Raw genomic sequence first — 4,966 nt, 5'->3', positions numbered from 1 at the left:
TTTTTTGGTGTTCATACTGGATTGACTTTCAACCTGAAGCAGCTTTCCTTACCACCAACTATGTCATGATCAGTGGATTAGTAATAGAATAGCCAGCAATCTGGTTTGTTCAAATTATACAGACAGTTCAATACAGTAGCCACACCAATTCCACTTTCAGGTTTTTAACGTGTCAATTTTTCAGGTATGTAAATTCTCACTAAAGTTGCTTGGAAACAGTTTCCCATTGTTTTCAAACAGAATATACCATGAGGCAGATGACACTTCTGTAGTTCTCCACTTGTCATATGCAGCCTGAGCTGTAAGCATTTTATAAATTGCTTTGCATGGATTCCTTCCCTAGCATTACAGCAGGCAGAGATGTATAGCCCCTACTGCTCCATGTACTGGAAGAGGGAAATATTCATCCAACAACCAAAATATGGGTGTTTAAAGAGGAAAAAAACCTCAAAGGACAGTATTTGGCATAGACAACTGTTTATTTCATAAGTAACAAGACCACACCACTTCAAGAACACCTTCTCCCCATCAGGTCAGTCACAGGGCTTCAGGTGAGGATTACTTCACTGAACCTTAAACTTCTCTCCATCTTCACTTGGTGCACACATCTCAGAGTTGGTTGGTATATCACAAAGTCTGATCACAAAATCTGTGAAAAAACAACAATTTTGAGTCTGACCTCCGACAGGAGTTACACCCCCACTGCATTTTAACCACCACCTACCGTGAAACGATTGCTTCGTCTAGTACCACTTCTGGAGCGAAGTCCATCAGACCTGTAGAACAAGACATTGATTACTACCACATGACACCCACAATGTGCACACACCTATCCCTTGGCTAGTGATCAGACAACACTGGCTAGAAAAAACAGTCAGCATGGTCGCTCTGATGGGGAAAAAAGTTTGTCATCACATTCACTGGACTAAGTAGAACTACCCTAGCATAGTAATATCCAGCACTCACCTGCTCATGTATCAGCAAGCAGATCCCACATTCTGCAGACTCCATTCATCACCTGCCAAATAAAAGTCAGTGAGTGCGACAATACCGAACACCAATACACTGGGGAAAGGGAGGCTATGTATCAGACAAAACTGGCTAGTTAGTAGCAAAAGTCATCAGGGTCGATCTGATGGGGAAAAAAATTGTCATCATATTCACAGGCTGAAACTGAACTGCCCTAGCATAGCAATATCCAGAACTCACCTGCTCATGGATAGCTAGTAGATCCCACTTTTGCAGACAAGCCATCACTACCTGTCAAAAAACAAAAAAAAAGTCAATGAGTACAGCAATTCCCAACACCAATACACTGGGGAAAGGGCGGCCATGTATCAGACAAAACTGGCTAGTTAGTAGCAAAAGTCATCAGGGTCGATCTGATGGGGAAAAAAATTGTCATCATATTCACAGGATGAAACTGAACTGCCCTAGCATAGCAATATCCAGTACTCACCTGCTCATGTATAGCTAGTAGATCCCACTTTCTGCAGACAAGCCATCACTACCTGTCAAAAAAAAAAGTCAATGAGTACAGCAATTCCTAACACCAATACACTGGGGAAAGTGAGGCTATGAATCAGGCAAAACTGGCTAGTTAGTAGCACAAGTCACCAGGGTCGATCTGATGGGGAAAAAAGTTCTGTCATCATACACATGATTCGAATTTAGAGAGTTTGCTGAGTGTCGTAAGCCACATCCTGCATTACCTGCTCATTTCCAGCACATGGAGCTCTCCTGCCAAACAAGACGCCATCACTGCAAATAAACCAGAAACAAGAGTTAGTACCAATTTATATCTTCAAAATACAGTAAGTGTCTACTGCAGTCCAATCTAAGCTATGAGGAAAGTAAAGTCTTTACAACTAGATTCTTAAGACATGCCCTGACCCTGCTCAGACATCTGCACTAGCAGAATAGAACCTACTTTTTATATGGGATTGAAGGACAGGAGGAAAAGAATTTCCGTAAAGCCTTTGAATCACCATGTCACAATCTATACAGTGATATGATACATATAGCCTTTATGGCAAACTTCTAAATTCTCAATACTGTTTAGTTATCACTAAAAATTACAAAGCTTGCCTCTAGAGAAAACAAGTCCGGAGAGTCAGGCCACATGCTGGTGCAGTACCTGGTGAAGGTGTAACAGGAAGGTAAATTTGATGTTCTTCCTCTAGTTTTGTGTGACTGCAGCATGACAAATTATTTTCAAAAATAAGGTTATGTCCTTGTATTCCTGGTTCACATCTGTGTTCGGTATTCCATTGGAGAGTCTGCTTGAGGACCAGCCCCCGCCCTTCCCAAACACAATGACAAGCAGTGAGCTTATGAAAGCACACGGACCCTATAGACTTACTGGAGTCCATAGGTTTTCTACACAAATCATGCAGAGAAAAGTAGGGGGTCCATGTGCCATCATAGGCTCACTGCTTGTCAACGCATTTGGCATGCCGTTCAGGGGACTCCTCAAACAGAATACTGAATGGAGTTGTGAACCAGGCCTTATATAGTCATCTGGAAAATTCACAAAATTGCAGATTTTTCCCCGTATTCCAAGAGTGTATACGCTGAATGAAACAGACCAATCCCAGGAAAAAAAAAAAAAAGCCCCTTAAATGCCTAAGACTACATTCACATCTGGGTGTGTCCTGCACAACTGATTGACCTCCAATATAGCAAATCGAGTCCCTTGGGCAGTTCATGTATGTTACAAAAAGATGTGACTGTAGCACAAACCAGAAAACTGCTACATAACAGTACTGAGGCTATGTTTGATGACATCAGGCAAGACTAGCCCAATAGTATCAGATGTCACCAGGGCAATCTGACGTTGTCAGTCTCCCATACCAGGAGTGGCCACTGTAGGGCAACAACAAAATATAATTGCATACTAGTCTTAATCCCTTACCTCCATTCAGACTGGTCTACAGGACAGGAACCTCCACAGATCACATGATCTGTTCTTCATTCTTCCCTATAAAAATAAATTAGACATGTCACCATAATTCTAAAAAAACAGCAGCCAATACTACAACCCAAAGATACCAATATAATGTAACCACAGTTGAGGGAGTTGTGGAGATACAAGACTTTCAGGACACTGTATAAAGCTCTAGCCACATGAACAAAGTGATGGCCTTCATATGAATGAGGCTATTCACAACCAGTTTCTTTATAGTCCATCTTAGGCCGTTTAGCTTTGCAGAGGAATGGGGGAGGCAAGACCCAGTGGCTTAAACCAGGCATGTCCTGTATCCAGTAAGCAGCACTGCCTTGGTTCAGCCAATAGGCAGAATCTACAAGATCAGATGCCAACACTGGCGCCTCAACAGTTTTGGGTGTTGCACTGCTGTAGTAACAGCCTCTCCTATATATGCAACACTAACATATGAAGTGGATACAACACATGGTGCAGCAAACAGCAATGAACAGTTACATGAGAGAGTGCCACCTACTGGATGTACAGCATGCCCACTCCATTCTGGGTAAGGAATATGCCAATGAGAGCTCACTAGTAGAACGTAGACAATGCAGGGACTTAAACGATGTGTGCAATGCTAAGAAACCATGTGTAATGTACAAATAGGACCACACTGGAAAAACTAGCTTCTGTGCCTTCAGAGGACGGCTGTAAATACCTGGTTTTCATAAGCTTAGTTTGGAAATAACCCTGCCAGTGTGACTACCCCAAAGGAAAAGCCCCCCCCCCCCCCCCCCATCGTCAGACAGTTTTAAGGTTGTTGCTTCTAGTCACTACAAGTTTCCACTTCTACCAGCGAGGTCTTTATCTTACTAAATTCTTTGCAGGGCCCCCACGAACTAACAAGTCCCTGCACCTTCTCTTCCCTGCTAACCACTGCATTGTAGAACTTGCTAAGGTCCCAGTCTAATGTCTCAGCCTCCCGTGCGGACTCAGTCACGTGACCTATCCGATGAGGCCGCGCAGACTCCCTGCAGAGCTCAGTACAACTACTCATTGAGCCCCAGCCCAGTTATACAGCGGTCGCAGCATATGGAGTTTTATCGCCACAACAGCTGCAGCAGGGATAGCCCCGTCAGGGTCTGACCACCGAGTGCTCTAAGGGCCTGCACCGGTGATACAGCACCGGCCCTGCACAGAGACGGTCCGGTAACCGTATGTGAGGCTCTATCAGTATCTGACTAAATCTATGGCACCGTGCTGCACTGAAAACAGCGAACATAGAACCCGAGCGCACACCCCGGCACACTTACCTGCGTGAGGGCCGTGCCGAGCTGCAGAGCGCACACCGCCATACTCCACAAGTCACCGCACAAAGAGGCTGGCCGAGGCCCGGCACGGCCTTTTACCAAGGACCTAACCGCGCCCCACGTGACGTCTGCTCTGACGCGCACCACAGCCCGCCCCTAGTCTAACGCAGAACAGTAGTGCTCCGTGCCCCGCCCCACACGTCACTCTACCACTCAGCTATCTCCTCCCCTCTCTCATGCCACGTGACTTGGCCGTTACTGCACGTAATAGTAACTAGGAGCTGTCGGGAGGTCATCTAGATGTACTGCCACTGCGCATGTGCAAGGGCGAGCGCGCCGCCAAATATAAATAAGCTGGTGCTAAAGTGATCAAAGGTGCAGCACACTGGTACTTGTGTGTGAGGTTGTGCAGTCTGGGCCTATTCACACTATAGAAATCAAAAGAGTCCAAAAGAAATCCAGCAAGATCAGGAGAGGATCCAAAGAAAATTACTCTTTAACCCCTTCCTGACATCTGGGCCAGTGGCGTAACTAGGAGTAGCAGGGCCCCGTGGCAAACTTTTGACATGCTCCCCCTCTTCCTGACCGACACCAAAGACCTCCACCGACTGAACCCTCCGCCGCATTCCTGCGCGCTCTATTATGTCCCATAGTGGCCCCTGCACACAGTATTATGTCCCATAGTGGCCCCTGCACACAGTATTATGTCCCATAGTGGCCCCTGCACACA

The 4,966-nt window shown here is 45.6% G+C and overlaps 1 long non-coding RNA gene and 4 other non-coding genes across 5 annotated transcripts; all 5 read right to left on the bottom strand.

Annotated features, from left to right (window-relative positions):
* Positions 1–557: 557 nt before the first annotated feature.
* LOC142216512 (uncharacterized) lies at positions 558–4,296 on the bottom strand. Its single transcript, XR_012717349.1, has 8 exons — positions 4,240–4,296; positions 2,915–2,980; positions 1,713–1,761; positions 1,460–1,511; positions 1,210–1,260; positions 967–1,018; positions 725–776; positions 558–649 (listed from the first exon to the last, which is right to left on the bottom strand). It is a non-coding gene; the product is annotated as an uncharacterized LOC142216512 (long non-coding RNA).
* Positions 840–925, bottom strand: LOC142217782 (small nucleolar SNORD12/SNORD106). Its single transcript, XR_012717425.1, has one exon. It is a non-coding gene; the product is annotated as a small nucleolar SNORD12/SNORD106 (small nucleolar RNA).
* LOC142217779 (small nucleolar SNORD12/SNORD106) lies at positions 1,079–1,168 on the bottom strand. Its single transcript, XR_012717422.1, has one exon. It is a non-coding gene; the product is annotated as a small nucleolar SNORD12/SNORD106 (small nucleolar RNA).
* LOC142217780 (small nucleolar SNORD12/SNORD106) lies at positions 1,329–1,418 on the bottom strand. The gene has a single exon (XR_012717423.1). It is a non-coding gene; the product is annotated as a small nucleolar SNORD12/SNORD106 (small nucleolar RNA).
* On the bottom strand, positions 1,574–1,665 carry LOC142217781 (small nucleolar SNORD12/SNORD106). Its single transcript, XR_012717424.1, has one exon. It is a non-coding gene; the product is annotated as a small nucleolar SNORD12/SNORD106 (small nucleolar RNA).
* Positions 4,297–4,966: the final 670 nt, after the last annotated feature.

The sequence above is a fragment of the Leptodactylus fuscus genome, chromosome 8 (assembly GCF_031893055.1).
Source record: "Leptodactylus fuscus isolate aLepFus1 chromosome 8, aLepFus1.hap2, whole genome shotgun sequence".
NCBI lineage: Eukaryota > Metazoa > Chordata > Amphibia > Anura > Leptodactylidae > Leptodactylus > Leptodactylus fuscus.
This window is presented reverse-complemented; position numbering and strand designations above follow the sequence as displayed.